We start from the raw sequence: 8,426 nt of genomic DNA on the forward strand, positions 1-8,426 counted from the left end.
CTTTATTGATCGTCAAGGCTGAAAAACCGCACTTCACGCAAACACAAAACACAAAATGGCAGAAGTGTGTTTGGTGCCATTGTAGCCACTGTTGAAAATTTTGCCCTAATCCCAAGCAAAATGTATTTGGTGTCTTTTTTGTGACACTCTGGTCAGCAGCTCCAGCAGCATCCCAACAAAATACAACCCGAAGGCAAGCTAATCTCACACATGCTGCCTATTGATAGTAAAGGATTAAGTACTTTGTTTTTCTATAATTACGCCATCATGTTTCTTTAAGCGTGGGAAACCGTATGAACAGTCCAAATACCGCTCTTCCTAACATATCGTCTTCTCAAGCCAAGCTGACGGGCTTCAGGAAGAGCTCGGCGCCGCCTCGGTGCAGGATGGCACGCACAATGCAAAGCGCATGTGCTACCTGATCAGGAAAAGACGCCAGTGAAGTCACGTGATACAACGTGGGCAAACAAGGCCAGAAGCACCTCAGATTCGTTACATATTTGGGTTTGAAGCCATTTCTGACATTGCAAAATCTTTCACCGTTGCCAAGGTTTCTGCAACCCTACGTTCAATTACACAACGCCATGTGGGGTCACGACCCACAGTTTAAGAAGCTGGGGTCTATGGTACAGGAGGTTTTTATCTTTGTTGTTCTCTTTTCTGGTTCTAGAGATCTAATTCAGCGTCTCATCAACACTAGCTGCCGCTGAGCCAAAGCTCAGTTCTAGCCCATGCAGTTCGTGTTCCAGTTGCAGAAGCCACGTGCTCATCTTTGCCATAGGGAGGTTTTTGGTTTTTTTGTTTTTGTTTTTTTTTCTTTATTAGGCCTGTTGAGAGGGGATGGTTTCACTGGAGAAGCATGGACTTTCCTGTCACAGAATAGATCTGAGAACAGAATCAGGTAACCCATAGGCTGACCTTGAGGTTGTAGGCAAATTATTAATTTGGGTCCTGTTTTCTTCATCTAGAAATTAGAAATCATTGCGTCTGAAGATCTGAGGCTGCTGAAATACACTGCAAAAACTATTTGACACCAAGGCTCGAGATTCTAAACATCTAATTAATGGAACATCTCATTTAGCGTCTTTATTTTCAGATATGGAAACAGCCCAGGTATCTTTCACAGCCAAGCCCTTGTGATACACAGCAAAGTGCGTACTGGAACTCGGCCTTTTACACAGGTGCCGGTAAGGGAATACTGGGAATGCCAAACAGGCGCTGTGCCACTGTGTTCTGTCTCTGCCACAACCCGCTGTTTTTCTTTTCTGTTGTGGGGAATTGAACACGGGGCTCACTGGCAAGTGATCCACCAATAAGCAACATCCTTAACTTTCCAGAGCCTGGTTAATTATTTTTCTGTTTTTGTTTCTCTTCCCTCAAATGAGATCTGTTTTGTTTTATTTTCATCCCTTACATTGGGAAACTAATTAGTTAATTAATTAATGATGCTTCAAGGTTAAACATTTGAGTACTGAAAACTGACTTCTGCAGCAGTATAGAAATGGAGACTATGACAAGCCTGTCGAAGGCCATTTTAGTCAAATTGATTTAATCCACCTTTCAAAGTGACCATTCTTGAGCCAGGCCATGGAATCCCAGGACCCAGGAGACTGAGGCAGGAAAATGAAAAGTTTCAATCCAGTGTGGGTTGCGAAATGAAGTATCTCAAAAAAACAAGGTAGTTAAGCAATCAGTCATCCATTTTGGCACAGCGGGGCTTCTCTGTCATCCCAGCACTAGGGAGGCTGAGGCAAGAGAAACCAGCGTTTCAGGCCAGCCTGGGCAACACAGCATGACGGTATCCAAAACCAAAACTAACAAAATGGGGCTAGCAAGACTGCTCGGTGGTTAAGAATGCTTACTGCTTTGCAGGGGACCTAGGTTGAGCATGTGATGGCTGGTTCCCTTCTGTAGCTCCAGTTTCAGAGGATCTGGTTTCTGGTTTCTGCTGTGGCTGCAGCCTGCCTCTGCCAAAGCAGTTAAGTTCCATCATCACCTGCTGCCAGGTGGCCTTTCCACTGTCGGCTATGCTACATGTATATCCCTTAAAGGTGTCTGCTGCAGGGTGATAGTGGGGCACGCCTTTAATCCCAGCACTTGAGAGGTAGAGGCAGGCAGATCACTGAGTTTAAGGCCAGCCTGGTCTACCAAGGGAGTTCCAGGACAGCCAGGACTGTTACACAGAGAAATCCTGTTTCAAAAAACCAAAAATTAAAAACAACAACAACAACAAAACAAACCTGCCTGCCAGGCACAGCTTGCTCTCTTTGCTTCTCTTCCTCCTTTGTCTGTGTGTCTACCCCTCTCATGTCCCCGCCCCCAACACAGCCTTTGGCTCACCCCCTCCCCCAATAAACCTCTTGCACTAACTCTGTTGCATGTGGCGTGTTTGCTTGGTGGCCTGCCAGGGCAGGGCCGAGCCAAAGATACCCACTGTGCTTTTCCTTTGCATTTATCATCACACAGATGCTGGCTTCTGGTCTTCCTAGGTTTCCACAGACCCGTGACGCACATAGACTCTCACAAGCACACATGAGTACACATAGAAATAAATAAATACATCTAGAAAAAAGAACCCTCAAAACACAAAGCATCTAGGCGTGATGGCACACACCTTTAATCCCAGTACTCAGAAGGCAAAAGCAAGTGGATCGCTATGAGTTTGAGGCCAGTATGGTCTACATAGAGTTCTAGAACTTTCAGAGCCATGTAGTAAGGCTCTGTCTCAAAACAGACAAACAAAGCCACTCCTTATGCAATGTTGGGAAACATCGTCAGTAGAATCAAAGTATGAAATTACAACCACTTAGCTTTAAGGCTTCAGGTCTCCACTGGGGCTACTTTTATTCTAGAATTGTTTGATACTGCTTTCAATAAAGGGGGAAGAGCAAAGGAGGTTGAAGAAAGCCGAGACAGAGCGAAAAGTGGCTACATCCAGGGGAAGGGCTGTGGTCCTGGCTCCATGCAGCCCTGGCCCTGGGGAGACTGAAGCAGGAGGGATTCCGTGTCTACGTTTGAATCCAGCCTGGGATGAATGCCAAGACCCTGCCTCAAAACAAACTGCAGGGGACACTTTAAAGTTACTTTCCTCATAACAAAAGGAAAAATAACTGATTGGTTAACACGGACTTTGGTTGACCTTTCTAGACAACAGCAGAGGGATCTTCATAACCATTCCGTTTGAGTCTGTCCTGTATGGGAAACTTGGCTGCCTTGCAGTTCTCCCGTTGTTTGATCGAATGACGACGCTGTTATGCGTTTAGATTGATGTCTTCTCACAACTATTTCGCTTAAGTACCCAGATTTCATCAGTGATGCTGAAAGTCATCCCACACAGCAGAGACTTTCGCTTGCCTTGTAAGGACTTACTGAAATGTACTGAGTCTGTGTGATGAAGCGGATGTGTTTACAGTCACTGGGGAGAGCGCTGAATGAATCAGAAAGCCCATCGGTATCTACCCAGCTGTTGATAGATGGGAAGGTGTCATCCCAGGAGGACAATGGGAAATCCCCTTAAAAAGTCATTTTGATTGTGGCTACAGTTTGCAATGTGCTCTACTTCTGATGATTTGGAACCCACTTTAGTGGGCCTGAACACTCCAAAAACAAATGATTTTGACACGACGACATAAATTATGTATGAGTATCAATTGAATATTCAGGCATAATGAGTTTATGGAATGCAAGAGAATGTTTCCTTTGAGATGCTGCAATACTGCTATTGTTAGGTTCAGGGCCCAGCTGATCCCTTATAGGGAGCCTTTGTGCAGATCTGAAAGAGGCACCCCCTCTGGGTGATGCAGTCCTCTGGGTACATGACTTGGCAAGCAGAACACGGGCCGAATCTTAGCTCCCTTTTGTCCTACTGGCTGGATGCCTTTGTGCAATGCACAAACTGTGCCCCTGTAAGTGGCAGTCCCGACTGCTGTTGGAACCCTGGGTCAGCAGAAGAGAGTTACAGGCCAAAAAGTGCCTGTGTTGCTTGTCCCAGAGTACATTTGAAAAAATGCAGAGGTGGCAGGCCTTTTCCCTTACCCTAGCCCTCAATTCATTTGCAAGGGCTCGAGTGTCAGGTTCAAACAAACCTTGAAAGTTAGCAAAGCCATCATGATGGAGAATCGGGTTAGATGGAGAATCCTTTACCCAGTCTTGGTGGACTGAACTTGAGGGTTGTGCGTGGTAGATATAAAAAGAATATGGCTTCAGTATCTGCTGTTGCCCTAGGAATTGCTGCTTCGTGGTGAAGCAACAGTGAGAATGGAAAACAACAAACAAACAAACAAACCAAGCTAGCATGGAGTTGGGGGTGGGGCAGAGAAAGGAAAGGAAAATGATGGCAAAAATCATCCTAATTGAACAGCACTTCTGGTTCCAAGCCACAAAGGAGTAGACATACATCTTCCTGAGTCTCCTGGTCATTTTGTGTAAAACGGTGCTAGAGAAAAGATGAATTTAACTAAAGGAGCACCGTGGTCTGGAGCCCCCCTCCCCTCCTATAAAATCTAGAGGGGTGTTAGGAAGCAGGCAGTGTAAGCATGCTGGCAGGTTCAAACACCCCTCAGAAAAGCCAGTTCTCTTTAGCTGCAGGACAAGGAACGGGGTGGCCTTGCAGACCAGCTCAGTGTGAACTGCTGCCTACTCTAGCTAGTTAAATGTGCCCTGTCGCTAACCACAACAGCAAAGCAGAGCGAAGAACCTAAATTCATGTTCCTGCCCAGCTGCCACAAAGGAAAATCCAGGGGCGAGTCAGGGCTTTTATAGGCACTTGGCAGAAATGAGCCTCCTGCAACCCCCCACCCCCGCAGATGTTAGTTAATTTGTGGGGGGCCAGCATTGATTAGGTGCTGTTCCCCATGGGGTGGTATCAGAGGCGACAGGCGGAAAGCTAGTAAATCCTATTTAAATGCCCTGGTTGTTGTCATTTCTGCCAATCTGACACAAACTGGAGTTGTCCGGGAAGAGGAACCTCAACTGAGAAACTGTCTTTTGACAGATCGTCTGTAGGCGAATCTGGCTGATATTTTCTTGATTAATGATTGATGTAGAAGGGCTCAGCCCACTGTGGGTGATTCCACCTCTGGGCAGGTGGTCCTAAGCAAGCCATGGAGAGCGAGCCAATAAGCAACGTTCCTTCATGGTCCCCGTTTCTTTCAGTTTCTGTCTCAAGTTTCGACTCTGACTCCCTTCAAGGATGGAGGATGACCCGAGCCTTGTAAGATGAAATCAAACCTGTCCTCTCCAAGTTGCTTTTGGTCAGGGTGTTTTCTCACAATGAGAGGAATTATACTGTATATAGCAATAGAGCATACTGTACTGTACTATGCTATAATCTGGTGGCAGAGGCCTCAGGGAGGGGACTTGAATTTACCCTGCCCAGGAACAATGTGATATTCTTCTGCTTTTGGGCCTCAAAGGAAGCCAAACAAGCAAACTGTACTTCCACATCACCTGACAATAACAACATGTCACCATCCTCCTGCCCTGGTGCTAGCTCGGACGGCCCGCTAACACAGAAGAGCTCAATCTCATCCAGGATCTCAGCATAATAGCAGGGTGCTCAAGGTACAGCTGACGTCACTAACATCATGAGTCAGGAAAAGTCAGGCGTGGTGGCACTTCCTTGTAATCCTAGTACTTGCAAGGCTGAGGAAGAATGACCAGGAGTTTCAGGCCAGTCTGAGCTACCTAACAAGACAAAATACTGTCTCAAAACACAAAACAAAACAAAACACCGGAAACCAACTGACAACAATAGCAAAACAAAGAACAAGGAAAACAAGAAAAGACAGCTAACAAAGACCAGTTTCAAGATTATACAAAGGCTAGAATTCTGGGACAAGGATTTAAGAGTTGTCATCACAAAAATACTTTCAATAAGTAACCAAAGCCCACTTAAAGCAAATGAAAAAGTAACAATTTTAGGCAGAAATAGTTGCTATGAAAAGAAGCCAAACAGGGGTTAGGGAGAAGGTTCAGCAATTAAGAGTATTCCTTCTCTTGCAAAGGACCCAGACTGGGTTCTTAGCACGCACACGGTGGCTCACAGCCATCTGTAGCAACGGTTCCAGGGGGTCCAATGCCCTTCAGTCTTTGGAGGGCACCGGTCATGCACACGGTCACATGGTGAACATACATACATACATGAAGGTAAAGCATTCAGACATATAAAATAAACAAAAATCAAAAAGTTTAAAAAGCCAAATAGAGCCACATGATATGGTGCCTGTCTTTAATTCCAGCATGCAGGAGGCAGAGGCAGGGGGGGGGGGGGGATCTCTGAATCCAAGGCCATCCTGGTCTACAGAGTGAGTTCCAGGACAGCTAGAGCTGTTACACAGAGAAAACTTGTCTCAAAACAAAACAAACAAACAAAAACAGAAAAACAACAAAACAACAACAAAATACAAATAGAAATTCTAGACATTGAAAATAGACAATCAGAATAAAACTTCCATCATTATGCCTTTATTCTCTACTCAGGGAGGCAGATATCTGTGAGTTCAAGGCCAGCCTGCTCTAAAAAATAGAGTTCCAGGATAGTCAGGGTTGTTACACAGAGAAACCCTATCTCAAAACACCAAAACAAACAAACAAGCAAACAAACAAACAAAAAAATCCTCTTCCTTCAGTGAGCTCCTGAGCAAGACGTAGAGGTCATAGAAAATAAAATCAATGAATCTGAAGACAGAACATCAGAAATTAAATTACCCAATCTGAACAATAAAAAAAAAATAAGCTGGAAAAACAATGAACAGAACCTTACAATGTGTGAGATCATAAACTAGGTACAACGTTCACGCCGGTTGGGCTTAGTTTAGCAGGTGTTTAAGGAAACCCTGGTCTGCCGGGCGTGGTGGTGCAGTTTGGACTCTTAGGAGATGTAAACTACAGGGTTGTGAGTTTCAGGACAGCCTAGCCCACACAGTGAAATCTTGCCTGAAAAATAAAAACGGAAAAAGTAATCGTAAACTTACCAAAATACATAGATATTTAGGAATCAGAAGCCAAAACCCCAAACAGAAGAACAATCTTTCTCTTTCTCTTCTCTTTGAAAGGAGCCGAACGCCAAAATCAACCATGAAGTTAGCTGAGTCACATTAAAAACAAACAAAACCTGACAACATTGCATCACAGGTCAGTATCAGCATCATAGTGCCATAGCAGCTTAGGGCCCACTCACGCCCCACTTGGGCACGTTTATACACTACCGTAGTCTGGATCTTGGATGCTCCCCAAAGGCTTGTTTATTGAAGGTTGTTTGGTTTCCACCCTATGCCACTTTGTGGAGGTGGTAGGACCTTTAAGAAACAGAGCTATGGCCAGGTGGTGGTGGCACACAGCTTTAATCCCAACATGGGGAGATGAACTTAGTATGGTGTGGGAATTGCTATCCCGAGTTATATTTCCCTGCCCTTATTTGAGGTGCTTATCTGCAAAGAATCATAACTTCCCTCTGCTCCTGGAGTTGGATGAGGAAGTTTGAGTGCACGTGATCAGTCCTTGACCCCTACTGGGGTCAGGTGAGAGTCCCTCCTTGGGTCAGGTGACAGTCCCTTCGCAGCCCCCTCCCCATTTGGTGCCATGGTATAAAAGCTAGCCCCAGCAGAAAAATATACAAGCTGCTGTTTCACCTCAACCTCGTGCTCCGTGGATTTCATTCAACCTGGACACCCTCCGCCGAGACTCATGGTTCCAGGCGGTAGTATGGGTAGTATGGATGAACTTTGTTTGGGTATTTTCTCCGCATGTATGTTTGTGCACCGCACGTGTGCCTGGTGTCTTACAGAGGCCAGAAGACGGCATCAGATCCCCAGTGGTTGGGGTACAGACACTTGTTAGCTGCCATGTGGGTGCTGGGACCTGAAACCGTGTCCTCTGGAAGAACAGCCAGTGCTTTTAACATCTGCATCTTTTCCCCAGCCCAGGAGATGAAAGTCAAGAAGAACCTTTGGCCGGCCTGTGGTGGCTCACGCCTTTAATCTAGACAGGCGGATCTCTGGGAGTTCAAGGTCCACCTGGTCTGCACAGCGAGTTCCAGGACAGGCTCCAAAGCTACAGAGAAACCCTGTCCTGGGGAGGAAAAAAAAAAAAAAAGAAAGAAAAACAAAAAAGAAAAGAAAAAAAACCCTTTGGTTTCCATAATCTACCAGCTTGACTGACTATTCAGTTCCCACGTGCTGCATACATTACCCACCCCTGAGAAGCTTGGCAGCAAAATTAGAATGTGGGCGTTTAAAAATAAATTCATTGTTTTGATGTATGTATTATTTAAAGTTATTTAAATTAACATTCTAGTGAGAGTAACATCCAAAAGTATTTTCAACAAAATACAATAACCACACAGATCACCATTTCCACCTGGAAGTGGGCCAGCACCTCCATCAGCTGGTGGAACCAAATAACCCGAATGGATGAGATTCCTCCGA

At 45.3% G+C, this 8,426-nt stretch overlaps 1 long non-coding RNA gene across 1 annotated transcript in view; it reads right to left on the reverse strand.

Moving 5' to 3' along the window:
• Window positions 1–7,156, reverse strand: part of LOC125403397 (uncharacterized) — a 29,547-nt gene extending 22,391 nt beyond the window's left edge. The window contains exon 1 of the long non-coding RNA XR_015003236.2: window positions 6,975–7,156. This is a non-coding gene — a long non-coding RNA (uncharacterized LOC125403397). The remainder of the gene's footprint in view (window positions 1–6,974) is intronic.
• Window positions 7,157–8,426: the final 1,270 nt, after the last annotated feature.

Source organism: Myodes glareolus, chromosome 7 (genome assembly GCF_982192425.1).
Source record: "Myodes glareolus chromosome 7, mMyoGla1.1, whole genome shotgun sequence".
Lineage (NCBI taxonomy): Eukaryota > Metazoa > Chordata > Mammalia > Rodentia > Cricetidae > Myodes > Myodes glareolus.